Below are 27,805 nucleotides of genomic sequence, written 5' to 3' on the forward strand. Positions count from 1 at the left end.
TAATTTACCAAAGCTTGCATATTACAAAGTAATATCCGTCCAGTGAGCTTAACACGAGTGACAGCATTTAGTTTAGCACGATCAGTCTCTGCAGAATAATTTCTCCAGATAGCAGTGTCTTTGACTGCCTGATATTCAGGCTCCCTCTTTGTTTTACATGAACAATTCACTTGAATCAGGAGGACATAATTTGTCAGATACACTGCTTTCTCTTCTTCAAGGATATTTTGAGATGTGAAGTGTCTAAAAAGTATAAAGAAAAAAATACAGACCTGAACTCCAAGCCTATTCCCACACAACTAAGTTGTCATTCATCTTTCTATCTCCTTCCCTGCTTTCTTCTTCCTTCCTTTTTTAAACTATCTTGGATTTAACCTCTGATTTCATCCAAGTTTTAAAGTTGCTGTATTTTGGAGATAGGGTGTATGGTTTCTTAAAGCAGGTTCCCACTTTCATGGCAAGGTCTACTGAATATTGCAAACTAAGTGTTTCTCTTTAACTGTATGTACATTTTTATGTGATAATTCACATGTGTTTTATCAGTTTCTTAGGTGAAATCAGATTCTGCTTTTCATATAATTAGCTAATGGAAAGGTTCTAATGCAGAAACACAGTTAAAGCAGCCATGAGAAGGCTTTCATATTTTGTAATTTATTTCCTGCAGTTAATTTCTTATGATTTCTGACTGATTTCACAGGTCACTGGACTTGCCAACACGTTTGTGTTTTGAGTCACCAGACAAAAAAAATTTTTTCAAAAAGGACACAAGCTACCTCCACTGCTAAATACAAGACAGAGCAGGAAATAATTATGAGAGACAACAAAAGCAATACAAGTAATTATTTCTGCATTTAAACCAAAATAACCCTGTTCCTAGATACTCTGGTAATTTCCTATTATAAATGTAGCTAAAAATAGGACAGCGCAGTTCCCACTGGACAAGTGCTCTCTGAGAGAAGGCAGAAGCCTTCTTCATAATGTGATAGGTACAGATCAGACAACAATTTCAACATCGTTTGTTGGAATACCATTCACCATTCCCTATGGATATGAAACTCTAAAATCGTTAGCATCCATTTATTTCTACCCAGACTTCAGTTTGCTCTGCTCATGAAACAGACTGGTTTATTGGCATCTGTAAGATCTTAAATTTATTAAAGGATAAATCTATGGTAAGTTCCAATGCTAACTCAATTAGGGTGTTTACACGGGGTCTTTGCACAATGTTTATGAGATGAAGTTTGAAGTGAAACCCAGACATGTTCTGTTTCTGTTTTGTACCACAAAGATTGCAGTGCAGCTAGGAAACATACCTCAGTGAGTCACATCTTGGAAAAGAAAAAGATAAATGGCTAAAAACGCAATAATGGTAGGATATCTGGAAATAAACACTAACTGAGCTAGCAGACTTTTTTGTAGTCCTTCTCGCAATCACTTCTGGTCCATGTTCAGGATGTTTCTTCCACTACCCAACTTAAAAAAAAAAAAGGAAGACAATCACTTCTCTTGATTACATTACATCCATAAGAAAGGGAAAAAGCAACAGAATTAATTTGTGTTGCTGTTCTATATTCAGCTGAGTAAGGCCATAGATGTTGAGACTCCAGGCATTTGCCATTTCAGTGTCTAGCTTATCAATAGCCCTTAATGTTTAACTTCATTTCTGATCTCAGAGTTCCTTGCAAACATAATGAACCAGTGCTTTAGTCCTGCAAGACTTGTAACTTTTAGCAGGTTCCTGTTATGAAGCTGGGTCTAATAGGGTCTAATTTCCCACAGCATGCTCATGCATAAGTACTTACAGTAGCAGAAGTGGAGAGGAAAATCACCAACAATTCCACTGATATCATTATATATCTACAGTGGTTTTATTTGCACAGAGGTAATCTTTACACATTTACACAAAAACACCAAAAGAAAAAGGAGAAAAGGCTGCAGTAAGTCATGAAATACAATTAATTTCTCAAGGCCCTTGATTGGTTTGAAGTCCTTCCCTTGCAATTCTAACTTTTCACTTCATTCCTACTTTTTGGCCAGGCTAAGAATGGTGTAGGAAGTCACAGTCCAGTGCCTCTGTAAAGCAGAGGAGTGGGCTAGGTCCTACAAGTAACTTTCTGGCAGTGTTTGGCTTCAAGTGCCTCTTCTTGCTCTAAATATATTCCCACAGTTGGAAGACTTCGAGTTAGGCCTACACCTTTTGTCACAAGAAACACTGCCTTACTCATCCCCTCTACCTCACAGGAGGGCTTTCATTGTAGAGGTTGAATCATAAACAGGACCAAAATAATCTTTACCTTAAGCAACCTTTTTTAAAATATATTACTAGAACAGCTGCTTGCTGCACCCATTGCATTTCCAAGCATATACTGTCACCTTTTCAAAGTCGCTAGGAATTTATTTTGAAGCAGAAGCAAAGGAAAAACATCCAACAAGTCATCTGATTTACTGCAGTAAATCATATACATGCAGTGTTAAAGTGATCATACGGTTGGCTGTAGAAATGCTATGTAATTCAGTTCAGTGGAAAGGTTTAAAGGATTAAGTGATCCACATATGCTTTTGTAATTACATCAATATGTTAAAAACTCCAGTTTTTTTAAAAAGTGCTAAATCACTGTATAGTACATGCAAGCTGAACCAAGAGCTTACTTTGAAGAGAAAAGGAAAAGATGTATCTACCAAGTTAGATAGCAAAAGTTTTGGCAACTCTGAAGATCTGGAATGTGTCTACATGTAGGTGTGATTCAAACCACTATACACACATTTCCAACAGCAAGATCTGTAATTCCTCACCATCCTACCAAAAATCCTAAAGGATTCTGATGGTTCATATACTACCTTGGCTGAGCCTGTGTGTTCACTGGTGCCAGATACCCCACTCCTAAGGTTTGTAGTCTTCTACATGGATAGCAGGACTTAGTATCCAAGAAGTCCCTAATGTTGTTTTAGACAGGGTTATTCATGAGAAGAACTGCATGCAGGGCTTACCTTTCTTTTTATTGTTTTGTTTGTATGGTTTGGTTTTTTAGTGCTTGTGTTTTGTTTGTTTGGTTTTTTGTTTTGTTTTCTAAAAAGCAGTGTTTATCTCAGCATGATGTTTCCTGGTCTATCCATCTGTTCCCTCCCCTCCCCTGAATAACTTCTGAGATCACTGAGCAATTTGAAACTCATCCTGAAAGAAATCTAAAAGAAAATTATAGCCTTGCATAAGTTCCTGAAAATCAGTGGGCAAGCAGTGGGTAGAGACACAATTTGGCATTTTCACAGAAGGAAAGGCAGACAAGATTCATCTGTTAGTCATTCAGTTTAGCCTCAGGAAAGTAAAGAATGCAAATCCAGAAGAAATCAAAATTCATTGGCTTTGCTGCTCACATAGCAACTTGGACAATCCAGTTGAGTGATACAGTAAAGGAACCATTTGGGATACAATCCTGCTTCCTCATTATTGATTGAGGTAGGAAGGGAACCTCACCAGAAATATAGTGAAACAATACAGTTTAGGAACTTGCTCTCATAGTCCTTTCTGACACCACATCTTCCAAACATCAGTCTGTGGTTGGGTTCTTTTGTGTGGTGTTTGTCTGTTTTAAAGTGTTACAGGACAGTTGCATGTTCCAAAATAATGGATTGGTCTTTAGGGAATATTTGCTTTATGAGACTATTCCTCGAGGACCCAGTTTAGTCTAATGATACTGAAGAGCAATGATAAACACATAATTCAGTAGGAAGCATTCTGCTCCAGGGTGATCCACATGGCAAAAGAAGGAAAAAAAAGGAGAAAAAAAAGAATGACCTACAACATTTTTCATTGGCTTAACTTGTCATGTAAAATCCTGCTAGGATTCTCTTGTATGCTAACTTAGACTACAGCTGTTGGGGTGTCATCCAAAGGTAACTTCCATTAACAAAGGAGATGTTTTCCTGGTTAGGCTGCAGATTGAACAAAGGAGTGATAGGGATAGGCTGGTCTTAATGGAAAAAAAACCACTAGGAATAATCCATTTTAAAAGATCAGACAGGGGTAGGAGTTTATATTGCATTTTGAAACTAGCTTTTGCTAACATCATTGACTAACAGTTTCAGTTTTTAGCCACATGGATGTTACACTGGGTTTGAGCATGATGGAATTATTCATAGGCTTCAGTCCACAGTTAACCTAGTTCTGACTCAGCTTTCATGTTCCCTTGAATAAAAAGATAGAATGACCTACAGCAGCTTGTGTCCTGTGGGGAAAGGAGAGGTGTTCAAAGCTATTAAAGGGATTTGAATGTCAACTATTCTAAAACAGATCTGGGAGGAGAAAACCCAACCTATTCAGAGACAGACTTACCAGGGTAGCTGAATGAAAAAAAAAAAAAAGAAAAAAGAAATCAGCTACCACATTAAGAATACCACTGAACATGGCACAGCCAAAATATACATCAGGCTGTTGCTGTTATGCTGAAATAGTCACATTCCTGTCTAGCTTCCCTTCCTATGCACTGTCTGCATCCATCATCCTGCCTGAGTGGCGTACGTGCCCCACTGAATTTGTTAGGAGAACTGGTAATTATTCATATCCTCTTAATTAGTGATTCTTCTGCAGTGCACATACTAGTACCTGATCCTTCCAGTGCTTACTCACCTTCAGCAGTGGGATTCAGCTAGTTTTTCATATGCAAATTCCTTCAAATATTGTCCCCATCCTCTCCATGGCAAAACAGGGGCACACATTGCCTGGGTACAAGTCTAGTGTTAAGATAAACACAGAATTCGTGTTTATCAGGAGAACAGCCTGATATTTTGCCTTTTTTAAAACAGAATAAGTTCCTTTCCACTGCTCATTTGGTTTTCCTCATGCACAACCTGCCATTTAGTAAAACATTCTGATCTGGAACACAATTTAAAGCCCTTCGGATTTGTGATGAACCAGATGACAGAAAAAGAGAGCAACCATCATTCCGGGTGACACACAAAGGAATACAGATGCCACTGTCCAGCAGGAGGACTATGTATTTAAATTTGCTTGAAAGAACAGCTGAAGGAATTGTTGGAATTGTCACACTGTTGGGGGGTGGGGGGGAAGCCTTGCCAGAAAAGTACTATGTACACATAGTAGAAACCTGAAAGTTTATCATGCAGTCTACTGCATTTACTACTATTGTAATACCAGATTCTATGTTTTATGGTTTTTATCAAGTTCTGCTTGTAGTCTTAGGGATTAAGCAAAATGACTTAGTAACAGGACATGTTATAAAATAGTAAAACACGCTTTAAAATGTTAAAGTCTATAAATTTGGAAATAAGCAGATAATCACTAGACTGTAGGAAAAGAGAGAACTGGTTTTCAGGTTGCCATAAGCAGTATTGTCCCTTACAGAACTACCTACCCTTTTTTTTAACACAGTGTCAGAGTCCCTTCTGTCTTACCTTTGTGGCTTAGAATCTTATCTACATCCATTGCAGGCATATTTCAAGCTTTGCAATTTTCAAATAGTTGTATTAAGTTCTTAATGCTTTTACTAAAATGTGAAAACACCCACATAGGACCCAGTTTACCACTTTGCCATCAGATAACACTCCTATTACTTAAAAATGGAGGTTTGCTTAAGATGAACAGAGTCAGGTATAGACACCATTTGCAATATCCACACGTGCTTTCCCTGGAGATTAGTCAGAATGAAAAACAGAAACAGGAACTGTGCTCTTTAAACTAACTCTTTAAAAACAGAGACATCATAATTGTGAATGCTTAATTCTTCACAGTATATGTTGTTTCAAACTCAAAATGACAACAGGAAGAAGGCAGGTAGCATCAAATCAAGGCATTTCAAGAGTCTTGGTGCAACACAGCTCATCATGTTTTGTAAATCCACCTCTACAGTCCAGAAAAACATGGGAAAAACCAGGTAGATTACTTTGCCTACAGGATGGTAAAAGATGACCCCTCAGAGCAGGAACACAAAATTCTTTTCCTCCCAACCCTGGGAAGAGACATATGTAGCAAGTAGGCACAACAGGTTTAGCTCCTTGTGCTCCATCTTCTGCAGTCACCTGCTGAGGTGGCACTGGTAATGTGTGTGAAGTTGATATACCATTAAAATTTATAAAGCTGTTGATAATTTTCAAAGGTGTTTTTTTTAACCTCTTTGAAAATTACTGCATTTGAGTTACATTTAATTCATATTTTTGGGGGTTATTTCAAGCCTTCCTGAAATATGAGATTCACAAGCAGATTTAATAAATAAGATGTTAAATTCGAATATAATCCTACTCCATTTCCGGAGATGGGGAGCAAAACAACAGCTTTGTAACATCTCTGTCCTCATTTTATTAACAGATACAGGATGTGGAAAGGTGCATGCACGTATGGTATAGAGAACAGGGAAAAAGGCAAATTAATTCAGAAATTATTAAATGCTCATCCTACCTCCCCTTCTCCCCTCTCCCTGCTTCCCCCCCACCAAACCACAGCACTTTTTAGAGGCCTAAAGATACAGAAAATCAAGGAGTTTTAACTATCAGCATTTTTTAAAACAAAAAATAATTTCAGATAACTTCAAAGACATCTTTAAACTCAAGTAAATAAATTTGGTTTTTCATTCCCTTTTATTCATACAGACCTAAGTCAATAATAACTAAAGAAATTCATAGGAACAGAAATACCTTATATATCTCCAAGTATTAAAAGAAAAACATTCCTCAGTTAGTGTTATGTTACAAAGTATGGTATGGCAGAAAATGTTATCAGCATGAATTTTAGAAACCATTTACATACATGTACACTCATTATTACTTTCCCCCCAGAAGAATTACACTTACACAACAAATATAAACCCACTTCAAAAGCCTTAGCATTCATTCTGGTTCAGAAACTCATACTTGCATTACAAAAAATTCAGCAGGAATAAAGAGCACTTACCACTTGGAAGAAGGAGGTGTAGCAAACTGCAGCCAGCTCCAAAATGGCCCCTCTAGGGCTGTAGCTGCTTGGCTCTACCAATAATGAAGAGAAAGCCACAAAAGAAACACAGTGGGGAGAAAAAAGTTCTTGTTGCAGTCTTGCCAATTTTCAGATATGGCATTTTTCATTAAAAGCTAGATGTCCTCAAGAGACTATATGATTTTTGCATTTAGAAACAGAAAAGAAACAAAAACAAAGAACCCAGATCTTTTTGATTAAAACATATTTACATAGAAATGCAAGCACAAAGTATCAAAACAATCCTCTTGCATCCAGCTTCTGAATCACTTTAATGAGAGGGAGATGGCAATAACCTGCCACAGAAATTCAGCTGTGGGAAGGGTTAAGTGAATCCAGGTGTACCTCATTACCAAGGCTGTGGTTTGTGCTGAAGGAGTTAGCAAGTGTTTTCTATCACCACAATACTCGAAAGTTTCTTCCTGCACCTTTGTTTTTTCATGGTCTGTTTTTGTTATTTATTCAGTATCAAGAACATTTTTCAGTGTTTTTCAAATGCTGTACACGTTCCAAGCCATTAAATACATTTAAAGCTAGTTAATAACTAAACAAGCTTCTATAAGCTCCTGGAAAGTAGCTGAAAATTATCTCTTAAGACAAAATTGAGTACAGTTAGGCTTAATTCCATGCAGGAGTCAGGGCACTTGCACATAGAGAAGTGAGTGATAGGTCAGCTAGAAAATGAACTTGCAGTGCTTTGGCTACTTTGGGATACCTGCCCATACACAAGCACAATAGTAAACATAAGAAGCTTTCTCTCTCAGCAAAAATTTTATTTTTGAAAAATGGGAGTAGATAAATGTATTTGCATGGGCACTGTGAAAAAAACAACAAAACTCAGGTTATCTTACGAAAAGTTGTTCATTTGCCTGTTACAGAACAAAATGAGGCTTAACTGCAACATGCATATTTTTGACTGAAAATGTAACCCTGAAAACACCACAGAGCTGCCACCTAAGCGTGGGAGGACCTGAACTTCAAAGATGTCTTACTTATAAAACTATTTGCTGTGACGGGGCCACTTGACAGGTAGAACATGAAAGACATACAAATTTATTAGGAGACTAGTGATGCTTGCAGTTTGCAGTTCAATGAAAATAAGAATTGAATAAAATAAGAACCTGTATCACAAGAAAGGCTCTTCCAAGGTTCTTATTCCTACTCTGTGACTGAGAGGATGTTCCTTTCCTATTACACAAGTAAGACAATTTTGCAGGAAAACAAAAAAAATCAAAACTTGTCAGAGAAGAGATGCAAACTTTGAAATCTGAATGAAATAACATTTTGCAATAAACACTTTCCCATCCTTTACACTCCTATTCTAAAACCATGCTTGAATCCTGGAAGTTAGTCACATTTATATGAACTCTACATTATGTTTATCACATTGAACAATCCTAACCTCTGATGGCTTCAGACATGAAATCTGAAGTCAAGCTCTTCCTTCCACTTAGCCTCACTTCTTCCATAATGACTCAATAGCAAATATTTTTGCTTAATTGTTCCATAAAACAGGTGATTCAGGCCTGACCTTATAAAACCTGACCCCTGTACATCCTACTTCTGGCACAGTTTGATTGGTGAAGAGGTGATTCCATGTGCATATGGCTGTTAATGATTTGCTTTAGGTTTCCGTGAAATCAGTGCAGGGATTGATTTTTTACTGATTTTTTTTTTTTTTTTAATGGTAGTCAAGGTAGAGCAAGATGAAAAAATCAAATGACTCTCATGCTGATCCCTGAACCAACCTTTATGGTTATGGTCCTAAAACAACAACTTTGCCAAATCAGCAAGCTTAAGGCAAATCACTCCTTCTCCCACCAGAAATTAATTCATGCATGGAGGACTCATGACCTCATGTGTGAACTCATTCCTGACACATAATTAGCACCTATAATCTCCTCCGAAGACAGACAGAATGCAAAAATACCTGCAAGGCAAGCTAGCCTTATCCACATGTAATATGTTCATAAAGTGTTACTGTTCTGGTCATTGTCATGGATCATTAGTATAACCCAAACATTCACCTTAACATGTATGCACTGATAGAAACTCTGTAGCTCAGTGTTGTAATATCTAGTCCCTAACCCTAACAGAAAATACTGAGTGCCTGAAATAAGGTGCTTATATCCACGCTTAGCCACAAAATGCTGAGCACAGCAGTTTATTCTCCAAGTCTCTAGAAAGTTTTGAAGCTCAGCCCCTCTGAAAAGGTGCCAGGCTTTAGGCAATGACGTTTGGAAAATGTTGGCCAAAGCTCCTTGGCCGAGCTCTACATATCTTGTTAAAGGACTTTGTAAACATAAAGCAAACAAGCAATCATTGTGTGGGCTGAAGGCTTGAGATACACACAAAAGGAGCATTTTGATAAGGAGGATCTGGTATCAATCCAACATTAGCTTGAGGTTGCTGAGAGAAGTCCACCTGACACCTGATAAATGCAAAGGCCCACAGAACTAAGGTTTCTTGTTTCTGTTTGTTATTTTTTAAGCATCACAAGTTTTGTTTTCCCCATTCCGTGGGTTAAATACCCAAAGTCCTTTATAACATATCTCAGGGCTCAAACAATGCTTTTCATAGCATGACAGGCAGCATTGTGAATAATGGAAGAATTTTCAGAAGATTTGTTAGAAAAGCAAAAGGCCCAGACACTCTAACTGTACCCTATTTACATGATATTTGACCCTTTTTTTTCTATTTTGTAGAAAATGCTTCTTTCCTTCTAAATTTTTTAGGCATCATTGTGGTAAAAGCAGAGATATCCCTTTAGCCATCACAGTTTCATTGCTTTTTTAACTCCAGACAGAATTTTTCTGTTGGCTAATCTCCATAATTCATGACCACTTGCCACAATCTTGTTAACAGTGATAATAAAACTGATTGAATTTGTTAAAGACAGACTTATGTTTACAGAGTTCCTTAGTAATCTTTTATTTAGGTTGGTTTCAGATCTCATGTAACTTATTTTTCATTTGAACAATCACTGATAATTTATAAAACTCATTTCAATTTTTGTTCTTGCAATCAGTCATTCAGTTTGTGGTCACATATTTAGCTACTTCAAATTCCACACACATCAGATGACTGGAACACACATTCAAAGGAGAGAGTGATTTTGGATGTGATTTGGCTTTCCAAATGCCCAACTGGAGACAGAACAACAAGACCAACCTTCACCAAGTACAGACATTTCTGAGAACAAGATTGCCTCATAGTGTCTCAAACTGAGGATCAGACAGTTTTCAAAACTTAGGCATGTTATCATCATTTGTATAAGGTATAACAGTAGAGTTACTGTTTAAAAAGGGAAAGTGAGACATAAATGTTCACTGCTTTTAAAAACCAGGTGAAATTTTCTGTTTGTGACAGCATCATTGATTGCTCTGGAAGTTACCGCACCTAAAGCCATTAATAAAATAAAAGACAGAAATCTTAATCAGACAAAATCCTTTTTTTCCTGCTGGTTTAAGATGGAGAAAGAGGAATAGAAGAAATCTATACCATATGACCAAAATTATCTCTAAATGGAGTGTTTAAAAATGTTTCCATCAGGCATCAGCAGATGGGTCTTTAAATCAAAGCCAAGTATTACAATGGCATCTATTTTAAGTCTTGCATTCCAAGAGAGAAAATATGAGCCAGATAAGTTAGTCTGTGTTGACATGTAAAGTACATCACTCCCATTAGAAGGGCTGTTGTGTATCTAAATGACCCGTAAGATGCTCTGTGGCTCAACTGAATACCAGAGAACAGAAGCGTAAATGAATTTGGACACAGGTAATTCAATTGTAGTCATCGCACTTCTGAATCTGACTGTATGTAAACTTCACTGGACAGAAGGCACCTGGAAGAGCTCTGCTAATAGGGCTTGATTCTTTGACAGCTTTGGATGACAGCCCACATAAACAGAGAGGCAAGAAAGAGAGACATTGTCCTGTTTTTTCACTACAGCATTGTTTTTATGACCGCCTCCAAAAGCCCAAATTTACAATTAGAGAATCCTTTCTACAAGCACAGCATACAATTGCAAGCTTGGGGTTTTCCATATATGCTTGATATTTTCAACACTCTTCACTCCAACTCACGCTGATTTTCTTTCAGTGTTTGCACCTCACTCTCCCCTGAAGGCTCTAAAATTTAAATTTTTGCACACACAAAATCTTCGCTCCTTATTGTCTTCATGTATGATATCACTTCCTTTTGTTGTTTATAAGTAAGAAGATTGTTCAGAAATGTCCTGGATTTGTGCAATCTAAGTGAACTGAAAAAAAAATCTAATCTTTATTTAGACAAAATAATGAGAAAATCAACATGATGTCAAACTGAGACTGATGTCAGTAGTAATGACAGTAACTGATTACCTTTAGTCTGCTTAACAATGCTGTTTACATTCTTCTTGCCTCTCCTTAAAGTCAATTATTTCAAAACTCAAGGGATTTCACTTATGCACATCTGCAAATTCAATGTCAGTTCCAGATTCACATTTTGGTGGTGAATCAAGCTGGCCTCAGTTCACCCAGTAAGAGCCCAGTTTTTACCAGATAAACAAACTGAGGTGACTTAATACTTGTGGGGTTTAACTGACATATTTACTTGCTTTCGCCATCCTTTTTTCACTTCTAATGAATCAAACATATTACTACACACTGTTGACAAATTGAAGATGATAGAAGAGAACAGATGAGATAGACATTAACAATTTTAAACCAAGGACACGCAACTTAGTGCTCTAATATCTGACAACACCAGCCCTTCAAGGGGTGGCTTTCAATTTTTTTTTTTAAAGGATTGGGAAAGAGAACTGGGGTCTAAGGATTTTTTTTGATTTTTAATTTAGCATATATTAATGAGAAACAAGGCATAGTTAATTCAAAACTGCTGCAACTTCAAAATTATATGTCTCAATAGCATACATATATCACTTAACGATACAGATCATCTTTATGTGTTCTCTTTATACAAATGTTGGTAAGACTGATCAGCATATCAACAGATGAGAAATTTACTCAAATTCTTGGAAAATGAAAAAGCTGAGGCCTGTTTGCATGTATGCTAAATCTGATACGTATATGCAGTTTTTTAACTACACCATAAACATAAATTTTGAGTCCCATTTTAGTACAGAATTGAACGATACAAATATAATATATATAATGGCCAGTCTTCGCGAGCGAAGATCTGGGGAAGGTCTTTACACCTTCCAGCCTGCGCATTGGATTTTTTAGGTGAGACACAGTGTGCGCGGAACTGAGCCCACCCTTTAATCCTAAGGTTCATCTGCCGGGGCCAAGCGAGCTTGGACGGTGGCAGCGAGGTCCTTAGGACGTAGGTGGGTTGCCTTTAAGGGCTAACGAGCCCCACCTGCCCGGGAGTGGCCCTGACCGGGAATCGAACCCGGGTCTCCGCGGTGATAGCGTCGCGCCTTTACCACTAGACCACCAGGAGCTCCTCTACGATACAAATAACCCCCCCCAAAATTTGTTACTTAATGTCTAGTTGTGACCTAAGCCAAGTTATGAACTGACACAAATTGGACTTTTTCCACCACCTGAGTGGGACTGAAATTGGGCTGCTAACATCTCTGTGCAAAGAGATACTTGGCTCTACACAGAGCTAAGCCACAAGCCATGAGACCTAAAGACTGGCACTGCCAGTGGCTTGCTGGGAACCTTCAGGAAAATGCTTCTTTCCATTTTCCCTTGTTTTCCTAACTCTAAAATGGTGGTAACAAAACTGAGTCATACCCACCCTAGAAATTCTTGTGGCTGTAAGTGATCAGCTCTGAACAGCATTACTACAAAATTAGCCATGTTAGGCACTTCATCTTGTTGAGACCAGAGATATCATTTCATTTGCTCCAGTTGTGGAACCTCAGCATGCTCACAAATGAAGCAATACCCACTTCCAATTGTTTTTAAACTGTAACTGAAAACCAGCAGTCTTACCTCCAAATGCTGTTTTCAGTGGGCTGTTTACACCTTTGCATACATTTGCTGTTATACTGTTGGTTCACAGGCTTTTCCACCAAGTGGGAATGAGGTTGGGCTGCACATAGCAGCAGTATCGGCTTGCTGCTGAGCAACAACAATACATGAGACCTAAAGACAGACCTTGTGCCTCTTGCTCACACTGACCTTGTACTGATCACTCCCCAAGTTCTTTCATGAGGGGCACTGAGATTAATTAATAATCAGAGAATTTCTCAGGCTGAGAGAAGCAACAGCATCCATGCATAGGTTGCTAACCTGAGCCAAGTAGGGATAATCTCCTCCTGTCACTTTCTGATAGTTTTCTGCTGTAAAGAGAGACTTAAAATGTTGTAGAATGCTTTCTTGGTCATTGCTCTGTGCTTGTAGAGCACAGAGTTTTCTGCTGATCTAGTTTGATGCAGTGAAAAAAAGTCAAGAGGACTAGTTCAAACTGAATCACAAGCATTTCTGCTGAGAAAGCAACAATGCCTCAGAGACACTGAACAATGAGGTCTGCTTTGAAGAGCTAATGCAAGTTTATTTGCTCTGCAACAGAGCAAACCTTCAGTTCTGATTTTTTTAAAACATTCTTTCAATAGTTTAGCCTGGGTTTTGCACAACCTTTACAGAATTAAGCACTCTACCAGACTGCTGCCAACAAGGGTTGCTTAATTCCTCAGTAAAGGGGGAGTCTTGTTATTTAAATAAAGTAGCTACTGTAGTAGATTTGCAGATATGTTAAGAGTATTACAGGATCTAGAGGTAGATTTAGGAAGAAAATACTATAAAGCAGGAAAAAATTAAACAGAGTACTTGTTGAAACTTAAAAGACATTATGACATGTGATGTGATTGCATCAGATACAAGCAGGTGGAACTGTGTTATGCAGTTCCATGCATATGCATGTATATGCAGTGTAATGCATGTTGCAAAGTGACATTTGATTATAGTTACACTTCCCTTTAAAACAAGATCACTTTTTAAGTCCACCACCACCACTTACATTAGAGGAAGAAAACAGGAGCCCCAGTGTTCTTCTGTCCCATTTTATGGACTGCAAACCACCATATTATGCTTTCCTAAGCACCAGTTACCCATCACTTTTTCTCTGAAACTGGACTGGTGAATTCATCTGCCATACATTCACTGTGACAGGACAGCACCTGCTGCATTTCCAGAGGAATCACAGCAACACAGACTTCAGATTTCACTGTGGAGATGGGATCACTTTGCAATAGTCAGTCTGGAAGAAATTTTCAGAGTCAACTCAGTTTCCATTTGTCACGTGAACACAAGCTTTCATTCTGCTTTAGTCACCAACATGGAAGTACCTTATAAATGCTATGGTGTTGCCTGATCACTGTGAGTTCCTTCAAATCCAGGATTTTAGTACAAGTAAGCAGATATGGTAGTTTGTCCAGCACCTCTCCATCTTCAAGCAGAAAGACAGAGAGAATCCAAAGGCCACAGTCATGCACAGAAGGTATTGATAGTTCTAACTGAGTCCTGAAGCACCAGGAGGGGGAGTCCTTTCTGCTGACCCTTCTGCAGGAAGGGAGTTGCCTGACTATTCCACCTGATCCTTTCAGGCTTGTATTCTCATATGTAGAAAGTTATATTTTTCTAGTGTGTTAAGTTACAGCACAGTGGCCTGTAGTACATTAAAGCAGATTGGCTGCCTGTTGCAGGTTGATGGCTGACGGTGCACAGTTTGAAATAAGTTATCAGGCTCTTGTCCAGGCTTTGCATGAAAACCTCAGGTGTCTGTGTGCTGGGCCAGTGCTAGATACACTGGAAACATACAGTCAGTCTAAACTTTTTCAGCTTGCAAAAGTTCATCTGTCAGAGCAGGCTCTTGAGCAAGCACCCTGGGATTTTAGTGGAAAAAATTACTTCAGCAGAAACATTCTCCCAGCACATTCAAAAACCTGCATGCAAATTTGCTCCTTTCAAAGAACAAACACGGGTGTTTTAACAGACTCAGCTGCAGAGGTTTTATTGGCAGGTTTTTAGAGCTTCAATTTTTTTAATTTAATTTCAAGAAAAAAATGTAGACACTTATAGGAGACTGATAATACTAAAATACAGAGGAAGAAAGAGGCACTTGGCAAAATACGTGAGCAAAAAATAGAACTGGTTCTCCTCAGAGCTTGCTTTGAATAAGTTATTTCTGATCTCCATCAAAGCTCACGGATTTGCAAAAATTTAAAGAGGAGTCAGTCAGTTATTTGCTGCATAAAGCAAATGCATAGGAATTCTTTCTACTTCCCAGGCTCTTGAACAATCTTTTGCCATTAGAAATTACAAACCATCTAAGCACTGAAAAGTGCTTTTCACCAACCACCAACGTCATTGAATGGTCTGGTTTAGGACTTTTGTTTGGGAAGGTATCAAACTCTGGAATCAATTAATTTTTAATGTAAGATGTGATCTCTCTTTTTTTCTCTAGCAGGTATTTATTATGCTAATTATATTCCTTTGTTCTCTCAGCATCCCCATTATTTGACATTGCGTATAAAAGTTTCATGAACTCCCCATAACCTTGTTGATACACGTAATTATCTGGCATGTTTGAATTCAATGGCAAAACTTCCCTTCACTTCAGCAAGGATCAGATTTCACCTCTGCCCCTGTAATGTGTCTTGCCTTCGATGCCAACTGTCAGCAGGTGTCTTTGCTACAAGTTCCAAATAACAGCATTTGCCTTACTATCCAGCATATTAAAACTTTATTTTCTGCTGGCTCACACTGAGCTTTCAGTCTAAGGTGGAGGTTGTGACATCTGCCCAAATGAGACTGCATACTGCTGAAATGAAATTCCAGATCTGTTCCAGACTCTAGTCCAGCTCTCTGTTCCTCAGTGGGTTTGGAGCTAACAGAATCATAAATGGAAGCTGATTTGCATTCTGCATTGCCAAAGAGTTGCACTACAGCCTTAAGATGGTTGGATCTTTCAAAGCACCCTGCCAGTTAGCACTATTGTTTATGCCATCGATCTTCTCACTTGATGGACTTTCTGTGTTGCATCCAGTAGGTTTCTGTGCTGGCACATTGCAAACATGTGAGTAAATCATCTGGGTACAGAATTAAAAATATTAACAAATAATTTGGATCCCTAGTGCAGCTTTCAATCCAAGAGCTTTAAATAACTACATGTTAATTAAGCTCTTCCAGCTTCCACTATGAGGTAGGTAAATGTTAATATAATCATTTTACAGATGGAAAGACATTAGCACATGGCTGCTGGCTGATATGACTTCTCTGGAAGGTGGATCCCACGTCTAAAAAGACTTCTTCATGTGCTCTTAAGCAAACAGTCAGATGAAGATAAGCTGACAACACGTCTCTATATGTTCTGCCTCATTTTCCCCTGTATTTTTTTCAGTCTCAGAATAGGATCTACCATGTAGGTGATACATGGCTTCTTAAAACCCTCACATTTCAATCCCCTGTCAGAGACATTTATGTTCACTGAACTGATAACCTCTGCAAGAATCCATACATCTAATTAATGACGATTTCATCTCTGGGGAAAAAGCAATACACAGGGATATCTCTCTGTCTTTCTTTGAATAAGTGCTCATTTTAGAAGAATGAAATATTCATTTTCTCTTGTCTTTTTTAGGAGTCAGAGCATATCTAACTTTCCCTTTCCTTTGTCAGTGTCATCCCATTATACTCAGATATTTTACAATTCTTTCCCCAGTAAAAATTCACCTGAAAATAGTGATATAAAAATTAGGACATTAATAGCTGTGCAATTATGTTGCTGGTTTCAACCTCTAACACAGATTTATAATTTGACCCATCTTCCTTCATCAGATCTCATCCTACTCAAGTCCAATTTTAAATTAAAATAACCATATCCTTTGTTTTACTGTTCTCATAACCAAATATGGTATCTACTAAAGCTGCCAGCTATTCTGCTAAGATCTGAAATATCTTTTAAATGTTTGTCAGACCTAAAACTTACCCCAGACAACCTTGTCCTATTATTGCCTAAGAAATTAAAGGTATTAACTAGCTGCTGGGGAAGGTATGTAATTTCATATTTTTGTTTGAATTCATCAGTTTTTGAGGGAAGAAAGGGCTGGTATTTTTCCAGTTTTCAAGAGCTAAAGATTTTATTTAACGCTTCCATACAGGCTTAGATTCCCACTTCCGAACATGGAACAACATCCTACATGAAATCAATCATAATATTTAAGTCCCTAGGAAATATTTAAGTCCCAATGAAATTCAAGCCCAGGTTGAATGGGGCTCTGAGCAACCTGGTCTAGTTGAAGGTGTGCCTGCCCATAGTAGGGGTGTTGGAACAAGATGATCTTCCCTTTCCATTCCCCTTAACATTCTATAATTCTATGATCCCCATCTCCCTATGACTTGGACACCAGTGAAGGGGTTTAAGTCTGTTAAATCCTCCATAGTTTAAGCCACAAAACCAGAAGACAGTAAGGTCAGATCCATCTTGGAAGTTACAACTGTGCAGATCACTTTGACTGTGGTGTCACTCTGATATCATCTGGATGAAAGGTGGAACTTACCTACAGAATGGTTTTATAACTGATGTATCATATGACTTCAAATTAGTTCAGGTTAAAATACCAGGAGAAAGAAAAAAAAAAAAAAAGCGGGGTTAACTGTTCTCCCATACTGCACACAAACCTGATTTTGGTACTAGCTGTAGTGTGAACTTTAGAACAGAGAAGTTATATTGCCATGTTCAGATGGCTACACTATGGAGAACAGTTTAGATTTAGCCAATCCATCCCAATCTATCAAAATCATTCTTGCTACCTCCAGAAAAGGCTGACATTAGACTCAATTCTACATTTACAACAAAGTGAAATTAAAAAATGAACTAACATCATTATGAACTTGTTCTTAATTAATCTAAAGTGATACATCTGTTTAATACTTGAAAGATTATTTCCCTTCTGCTGGCCAGAATGTCTGTCAGCATCTTACAATCCGTCTTTATTCAGCATCTGTACTTTCTATACATATTCTTAATTTCAGAAGCATTAGAATTGTGATTAGAAACATTCTATCACCAAAATCTTTCTGTTCAACTCAGAAGAAGTGTCTTTCTTCATAATTAGCTTCAGTAAATCCCTTTATTCTTTATAAAACGGTCTCAGGAATTCATCAAAGCCTGGACTTCTGTGGCTTTTTACAGCTGAAATATTTACAGAATCTCTGCTCAGTTATATTTCCATGCAAATGTTCTTTCTGTTGCTAGACTGTCTGTAGGACTTCAGCTAAGCGAAAGTACTTGCCTTATTTTGTGGCACTTGGGCTGTTTCTTATTGTATAAATGTGAGAATATTTTTAAATGCCCCATGGCAGGGGGATTGGAAATAGATTATTTTTAAGGTCCCTTCCAAGCCAGGCTATTCTATGATTAGTTAATGTTCTCATTTTTGCCAGCCCACCTTATTTATTGAATATATCCAATGGCATTTGAAATGTCTGTTTCATGACTCATGCGTGAGCACCGTTTCTGACGTGTCACACACCTCACTGTAGAGCTGCTGTCTCTTTGAAGCCTTTAATTTGCACAGCAGTACAGGGGGGAGTATGGTACAGACATATGTATAAACACCACCCATATAATCGCATCAAGTGATGAAATTTTGCAGCAGAAATTCCAAGGATGGTAGAAACACAGTATGTACTCCAGGTTTTAGTGAGCTAACTAAAAGCTATCATAAGATAAAAATAATTCAGCGCTTGGAAAAGTGGGAGCTATGCTTTTTGAGGTTAGGGAGTCAAGGGGCAGGGGAACATGAGATCACAGGACATATCCCAAGTGCAACACAGTTCAAGAGGTGGGCTGTGCCATAATTCCTTCAAACACACAAGCAGTGTTTGTGCTGCTGGTCCTGGATAAGCTCCATATTCTTGTAGAAAGGAAGGCTGACCCACTAAGGGAATACCCTGTGACAGGGAATACCTCCTTCCTATGTCCCACATTTCTTACACATCTCCTGACCAACACTGGGAAGAGGACTTAGCCTCGTTCCAAACACAAAATGGGAGCAGTACCTCTTCCCTACCTCACAAGGTACTGTGAAGATAAATATGTGAATATTTAGGTACTACTGTAATGATGACCAAATAAGCCACTGGCATGAGCTTATTGGGTACTATATTAGCATGGAGAGGAATTCTGCTTGCCTGTAATGGGAAACTCCTAAAATCTTGCCTTAAAAGGAACAAACAACAAACAGCCTGAATCCCTAAGGGGAATGAAGGGGAGGTCATACTTTATAGTCCACGTAGGCATTTTACTTCCAAGGGTAGCATTTTCAACATATTCTCAGAACTCTTTCCTCTATCAATCTGAAAGCATTTTACCCTGTGATGAAACATACGAAATAACATTTTACCTTTTTGATTAATAATAGTAGACCAGGTTCCTTTACATTTCCTCATCCCAACCTGAGCATAAAGCACATCTGTTCGAGTAGATTTAATTGATTTGATTTTACTTAAGAGAAAAGTATGTTGAGAAAGAAAACCATCCCCACTTTCCTGCAATTGGTATTTTACTCTCTGCTGAGTATGGGGGCATTTCCATCAGTTTAATGTAAGCCCCTGGTCCAGCTAAGAAACTAATCATGTACATAATTCAACATATAACACTTACTCTCAAACATAAATGAGATGCATGTTTAATTACTTCATCAACTTAGTGCTCTGGGGACAAACAGAAAAGTTTTGCCTTTTCTTATGATGTTAGATTTTATAATGCTAATGTAGACAGTGTTCCTTAATTTCACCTCCTATAAGCTTTTCCCATTTGCCAAAAATCAAAAAGCATAGAGTGTCTAATATTCAGTTATCTGGATATCAGTACTGAAAGACAGAATTTACCTTTGTTTGTTTGCTTCTGCCCATACTCAGCACGCAGAGGACAGTCAAGGTTGTGCTCTGCTCTGATATATTTCATCTTGATTGTAATTAAGGTGTTTAGAGCAATTCCTTCAAATATACTATCCAGAAGTTAGCATAGTCCTTATGGTTGTCACTTAACTTTTAAAAGTAAATTACACAAAAAGGATGTGGTGTAGGTCAGGGAGTTTAGCCAAACAAGTGAACAAAGGAACAATTGCCTGGTGCCAATCTGAGTAAGGAATATTAACTCTACCTGTTGTAAATAGAGCACAGGGGTCATTGCAAGCTATATTAACAAGCTATGTGTTCTTTTTATTAGATTATATAAAAAAATGTGCACTTCATTTTTCCTTATAATATGAGACTAAGCTGATAAAAATTCCTGGATGGATAAAGAATTGGTTTATTGAGATTGGCAGTAGTAAGGAACTGGAAAGTTTACTTTTCTTTGCTTTTTTTTTTGACTTTTTTTTTTTTTAAGAGGCATGCATAAATAACCTGACTAAAATGACACCATATTCTTTATACCTACTTTTGCCTTTTACAGGTACCTGTCCCAGAAATACCTAATCTTTGCTGCACTAGCATATCTTTCTATGTATTAGTTAGAATCAGGAAAAATTTCAAGACAGGAATTCAGTAGTCTTAACAGAGTTTAGATTTCATCATAAATTTGAAATTCTGTCCAAGTTTCTGGTGTAGAAATATACCAGGAGAGAAACATGCAGTGGTACATAACTCTTTCCTGAAGGCCTGGCAATATTTCTGTCTGGACCAATAATACCTCTCTATAATCTTCTTGGCCCTCAGAGGCCTGATCTTTAATTGCTGTTCAGTGTGCTCCAACAAACCTTTGCTGGGAAGGTGATTTTGTAGGAATTGCTTTGCCTGAAAATCTTGAGAAGCTTATCACAGTTATAAGCTACATTAACAAGAAACTCGTCTTGTGATAGTTCCAGTGTCACTAAAGAAATGTGTTTATGTTTATGTGTTTATGTTTACCTCAAGGCATGTATCTCGCGCATTGTCTGGCAAGCAAAAACTAAATTACTGAGTTTTCATAGACTAAACAAAGTTCAACAGCTATACCTATTTGCATACAAGTTGTAATCACACCCTAATAGCCTCTGATAGCCTAATCATAAAGAATCAAGTTACTGATGTTTGATGGATTATAGGAAATGTATTGCTTAAGCTAAGAAGGTAGAAAAATTCCTTGGGCATGATGAGGCAAATTAAAAATGGAGGAAAAGGAGAACTTGCTGTTATTGGCTTAAGGGAAAACCTTTACAGCTAGATATTGAAAGCATTGTGCTGGTTCTTAATTATTCAGAATTGTATTTCTCTGAATAAAGTACATGGGAATTGTCTGGTTAAGACCACCTACTTAGTTCTTAAATTTTCATCCTTTATCCATAATTTTTCTGTTCACTTTCCACGTTTGATCTCTCCTACACAGCATGAAAAAATTGCATAAAACCAGCCCAGCCCACCATGGTATGCTCTGTGAACAGCTACTTTTGTTATCATATGAGGAAAAGACAGATTCCAATGGGGAGTGGGTAGGAAGAGAGGCCTTGCTAATAGCCTGAAGAACAGCAAGCATCATTAAGCAGAGCTTATACTTATCTACCTAATTCACTCTCATGATGAGGAACACAGCACAGCTTCAGTCCCACTGAGTAATTGCACAGAGTTTACAGCCCAAATACAATTACAGTGAAGTGATCAAAGTGAAATACATGTCTCCACATGGATGCTTAGGTCCTTCCCTGGTACTTTGCTGGACTAGACCCTGGCAGGCTGAAGTGTCTTCCATATTGAAGCGCTCCTTGTGCAGCCAGGGAAGCTGGAAACTCACAGTGCACAGACCTCCCTCAAGGTGCCTGCCTGCCTCCCTCAGGGACCAAAAAAAGCACATCCTTTCTTAAGGCTTGAGGTGCTGACAAGCTCACGAAGGATGCTTACTGTCTTGCTGACTTGAGCTCTTTGTTGGATACTGCATCAAGAAGAGGGAATGAAAAAAGAGAATACTTGGGTCCTAAGAAAAAGAATACCTAGTTCATCCAACAGTGAGCTGAATTTTAGATTATATTACCTGATCACATCAGATGGAGTGAGTAATGTTTCTTCTTAAGTCTAATAATGAGTGGTAACCTACTGAGAGCACTCCCCAATGTGATTGATCCTAATTAGTGTCCTCTAAATAGGAAGCAAGATTACGCTTCATATCCAGACTAAGTCAGCCACATGTACTAAAATAGTAAATTGCCTGTAAAAGGCAGTCAGAAAGATTATTTTCAAAGACAGAATATACAAGATTTTTTAAGAAGCACAGAGGTATGATAAAGCTAAGGAGAGTATTATCTGAATGATTCTGAATTTACTATGCTGGAAAAAATAAAACAAGCAAGAGGATGTCATGACATCCCTCCCTTCTGTTTTTAATCTCAGTCACTAGTAGAAACTTGGCACACCATTTCTGAAGAAACTGTGACAAACTCAATTTTTTAAAATTTTTGTCTGTGTGTGTGAAGGAGCATAAAAATGCTTTTACCTCAGTATTGCTCAAAGTTCTGGTTATGATTCAAACATCTCAAAATATTGAGAATAATTGCAACATTGTGTGCTGCCAGCATCTGCAGTACAAAACTCTGCGTTTTTCTCACACTTTATTTAAAAAAGAACATTTTGCACCTCAATAGCTAGTTGTGGTTTTGGAGCATAAAGCACTAAGGGTTTTGATCTGTTCTGATTCCCACCCCTTCTGTCTCATTTTTCTCATGGCTTAGAACAAAATATTAATGTGACTCATCTGTCATAAGTAATTTTCATATCCTCTACCTTCTGTTTTGGTGTGTGACTAGACGAAGGCTGTAGTTATGTAAAAGTATTTGTGTATTTTGTATAACAGAGAATAGGAATCGCAGGTACTTTAAGTAAAAAAGAGAACATGTCAGAAGAAGAGAGTGAATTATAAATGAAAGCAACTTATGTGTATTGTAATCAAATGTAATAAATACTTCAAAACATGCTATTTCAATTTACTGCTTCACAGTATTAAATATCACAGCTGTCATCTCTAAGACACCAGAAAAAGAAATAACAAATGCAAAAAAATTAAAGTAGAGTTTATGGCTGGCTTATCCAAAGTGAGTCCCAGCTTTGATACCAAAACATTTATTGACACTAATTTGATACTGAAACATTTAGGACACTAATTATGCTTGGAGAACTGGAATTTGAAATCCCAAATGTCAGTTCCAGGATGTTAATGTTTTCTGGTACAGTTTAGGAAATCCTATGTAGCACACTACTTTTAAAAGATGTAATTATCTGTATACATCCCTGTGACTTTTCACCAGATCAGCCTTCTATCCCACAGTAGTACTTAAAAAGTCACTAGAAAGCAGCACAATCAACCAGTACAGAAGTGATTTTGCTATGGAGGCATTTCCAGCAGTTGACCAGATTCTTCTTTTATCCCTCAAACACCAGACTGAAATATTTTACTAAGTGGATCCAGTTCAATGCAAACCTCATTCCATGAAAGTCATTTGCATTTGGGTCGAATATTGAATCAGCAGAACTTAAGCACATGCTTAAAATAGAAGTTATATATTCATGTGACTACTTAAATTAACCAGGGGTCATGCTGTTTCTGTGCTAAGAGGGAAAACACAATGATTTTCTTCCTTTCTGCTTTTGTATTTCTGCACTTGAAAAGAAAATGATGTTTTCCACACCCAGTTAATATCTGCAGGCAGGAAAGTGGAAGGCAGAGGAGAGTGTGTGCTATTTGAAAGTAAGTAGTACACAGAAAGTAAATTCTCTCCTTTCAGCTACAGCTTTGCACAAAGTAATTCTTAAACTCTGAAACTTTACCAGTCAGGAAATTCAATGCTTAAATGTTCTCTGAGGAATGGTTTCTCTCATCCTTCTCTCTTTCATATTCTCTCCCTCTCTTCCTTCTCCAAGAAGCCTTCTTGAAAGTTATTTTCTCCATAACAAAACAGACTGCCTTGTGTTGCTTCATGTTGCTCAACATCATGGCTTGTACTTGGAACTTCTCCAGATAGTCTATATATATATATATATATATATAAAATAATAACAACACAGGGAAGACAGGGATTGTATCAGTAGTAAATTTTTCAGTAGTAAATCTTTCAAGAGATTATTTTTCTCTTGTTAAGGAAAAATTATTGCACCATTATAGGTTTTTGGTTCTGAAAGTAGTGAAGTGAAAGAATGCACATGAAGTGATTGGTCTCAGGACATGAAGAGTTGGATAATAATAATATGAGATGAATTTTAAAGAGAACATCTCAAAGTGCCCAGGAGTTCCCCTCAGAAAAATCAGTGGGAGCCTGCTGAGTGATCTACTGGAGCCAGAATTTGTCTTTTTTATTGGTTACACTTGTACTAAAACCAAACTCTCAGCCAAGGGAATGCTTGGAGCACACAAGGCAGGCAGGGATAGCATTCACAGTATGGGATAGGGAAAGAGATGTGAGAAAGGTAGGGATTTAATGGACTCTGTGTGGGGGACAGGGCACTTTTTCTGCTTCTAAAGTTGTTTCTCCTCCTTGTGACCCCTTCTTTTCCTTCCTTTCCCTCCTCCTTCTTGGGAGGACACCCAGAGACCTTCCCTTCCCTTCCACTATCTCCATCATCACCATCTACACATTTTTCTGTTCTTTCTTGATTGGAGGGGTCATACTGATTTGGAGGGATGGGAACTAGAGCAGGACCAGGACAGAAAAGCAGAATCCTGCTGCTTCTGGAGGTAGAAAGCGCAGATGTGATTGCTGCTGCTGTACTGGGGCCCTCTGGTACACACTGGCACTCCTTTACCCTCTCTCTAATCCTGCAAAAGCAGTAACAGCAGCATGGATGGTACAAACAGGAGGCAGGAATGAGCTCTTTGGCTGAAATGCCTAATCCCTCTCTCCTCAGTCACAGGCAAAGGAGCTTGCCATCCCCTTCAGTCTGGCAGCTCTCCATTTTGCTAACTATTCAAAGCTACTTCTGACTTTGTGACTTTCCCTTATTCACACAAGAAGCTGAGCCAAAGCCTCGAACCTAAATACCTGCAAGTTGGAGAGAAGCTTGTATCCTGAGCTGAACTGTGGAGCACAGAGGTATCTCTAAAATGCTGATAGGGTGTAGATGTGTTCTGAATTACTGACTCATTGTTTGAAAGAGAAGGCCTGTTTGGCAGGATAAACAATGAAAAGATACTCTTCAAAAAACGAGGAAGACAAACGGCAATGAGGTTGTGCATCACGCACTGGCAATTTCTGCTTTCCAGGCTTTAGAGTCTATGAATTGCAAATAATCCACAGCACTAGGACATTATCTCCTGTTGGTATCTCCACACATCTGCTGAACTGCACTACAAACCAAACAAGGGTCTGTTTGCAAGAGATGGAAGGAGTCAGGAGAAAATCATCTCAGATTATCTACTGAAACAAAGGTGGATTGAAGGTCAGTTCTAGATCTGGTACTGCCAGAGAACTGAGCCAGCAATCATAAAGGGATTTTTTAAAATAACTTTGACACCAGAGGCCAGAAAGCTTTGTCATCATTAATCTAATCCACAATCTAAACCATAGGGCCTGGAAAGCAGCCAGTTACTTTCTGAGAGGGTTTTGGGCTTTGTGAGGAAGGCACCCACCTGGCTGCTCATGTGGCAGCTCTCAGAGCCCGTGCTGGGACTAGGTGGGCAGCTGGAGCCACCTGAAAGGGAGAAACAGATTCCAGTCAGAGACCTGAAGCTCAAGGGCTGGGTGGCAACAGTGTACCCTGGAGGTACCTGGGCAGATGTCTGGAGTTGTCCTTTCTGGCAGAAAATGCTTCTCTGTCTAGAAAATTCAAGCTTCTTTTGTGAAGATGTACTGGTTTTACAACAATTTAATTAATTCTTTTGATGGATTTGAAAGCGAGAGACCTTACAATAGCCCAGGTGTGGCATTCAGATGAAACAGGGTAGTGGGCACGTTTCAAATAGGCTTGAAAATGTCAGAGGTAAAACAGTCAAGCTACCTGCAGGTTTCCCTTGTACACCTTCCTCTCTGAAATGCTTCCAACCTGCTGAGATTTGCAGTGTCATGGTGGCCAGGCAACCCAGGTCACAGCTGCCTGGGGCCCACTGAGTCCTGGGGCACATGGCACTGCTGAAGCTCAGCTGCACAGAGCTTAGGAGCCACTGCTCCTGAGTTTTCACTGTGCCCTGGCCCATAAAATGCTAAAAGTAAATGGAGAGATACCTTTGTATATGTATACCCTAGGGTGTGTTTGGCTCTTTGGAGTTACTCTGACTGCTGGGAAGCCAGTATCTCTGGAGAGAGAAAACACAAGCTCTTCCTTGGGCCAAATATCTCAATTTTCAACCACAAAGCAAATCAGCACATGAAAAGCATCCCTGCCTATCAAAGAGCTGGTTTTCTAGTAGTCCATGGCTTCAAGGGGATGGATGCTGAGCAGCAAGTGGAATGTGTGGTCAGCAGCTGAGGACAGGGGTTCTGCGGAGAGGCACAGGGGCCTCCCGAAGTCTGATCCAGCAAAGCACCGAAGCATGTGCTCACTCCACTTGGAGCACAGTTCTCCAGAATTCACCATCCAGGACTGAACTCGAAATATCTCAGTGACAGCTGAACCCACCAAAATCACAGAGACTCTTCTCAGTCATGCCAATGGGAATTGGGTCAGGCAAGGCACACAGGACTTGGTAGCAGCTGCCTGAGAATGATTAGCCTGTTAAAGAGATATGCATATTTTATATTTATATAGGACATTAGCACTTTCTGGGACTCCCCTCGTTAGTATCCTCACAGTATGAGTGCAGTAATGCTTGGGTCCTCTGGTAGTTCCAAGCACATCATATTAATCTAAGCCTCTTGGGAACTAATGACTTTATTTGTGCATTGCGTGAAAGGGTTTGTATGTGCATTTTCATGGGCGCAACACACGTGAAGAAATACGAGATTAGTTTTTCATCTGTACTTCAAACCGATAATTTTATACCTTGTAATCTGAAAAAGTTATGCAGTGTCTCTGCAGAAGGGTGGGAACAAGGCTCAAGGCGCTTTTGAAATCCAAACCCATATTTTGATTTACAGCATAATTATCACAGGATTGCCAACAAAAATACCAAGCGCCAGGATTTTCAGCCCATATTCAAACTGCTACATCAGTTTTCACAAGCACTGAGTAACTAAAAAGGCTACTCAAAGTGAATGGGTTGCCAGGTTTTCATACTTCTGAACAGTAGACCTTGAATAAGTAGCCTGAATATGGAATTAAGACTATGTTAAACCACTGTGTTTGAAAATCTTGGCCAGTATTTCTTAATATTTCTGGGGGAAAAAAAAAAGATAGTGTGCTGATACATTTCTTATAAGCTTTCTTTTCCCCCTAGGGACCAACTTAAAATCAACAAAGTAACAAGCAGGCCTAAGACAACCAGGAAATCTAGGCCTCTTAAAGTGAAAAGCAAACAACCTGCCCTTCTTCTGCCCTTTCCCGAAATCTAAATGTAAGTATTGAAGCTTTGAAATCCTAAACAAGTTATATGTAATGCCAAAAACAAAGTGCAAAGTTGCAAAACTGAAGTTGTCTTAAAGCTATCACCTATACAAGATTTCATAAGTTATTCAAGTGTTTGCTATACACTAGAGCTTTCGAATTTTTAGTGGAAAAGTATATGGTACATAAATTTTGATGACCATCCTTTTTTTCATAGACAAAGAAATCTACCCTTTCAGTCATTCTTCAGTGTTTAATGGGAGGGAACATGTAATTTCGGCCTTTTGTGTTTATTTAAAGAATCTTGATTTAAATCTATTTTTATGTTCGGAAAAGAGTAAGCACAGGCTTCATTAAAAAAGAAATGTCAAAAAACATTATATCCTGGAAACAGAGTGAACCATGCTGTTGATGTGCTTCTGATATCCCAGATGTACACGTGTCC

General features: G+C 38.5%; 1 protein-coding gene across 1 annotated transcript in view; it reads left to right on the plus strand.

Annotated features, from left to right (window-relative positions):
* The window catches only part of COL8A1 (collagen type VIII alpha 1 chain), an 87,238-nt gene that overhangs the window by 28,289 nt on the left and 31,144 nt on the right, over positions 1–27,805 (plus strand). The window contains 1 exon segment of the mRNA XM_050333127.1: positions 27,254–27,370. The gene's annotated coding sequence lies outside the window, so the exon portion shown is untranslated.

Source organism: Myiozetetes cayanensis, unplaced genomic scaffold (genome assembly GCF_022539395.1).
Source record: "Myiozetetes cayanensis isolate MyiCay16 unplaced genomic scaffold, myiCay2020 scf5-8, whole genome shotgun sequence".
Classification (NCBI taxonomy): Eukaryota; Metazoa; Chordata; class Aves; order Passeriformes; family Tyrannidae; genus Myiozetetes; species Myiozetetes cayanensis.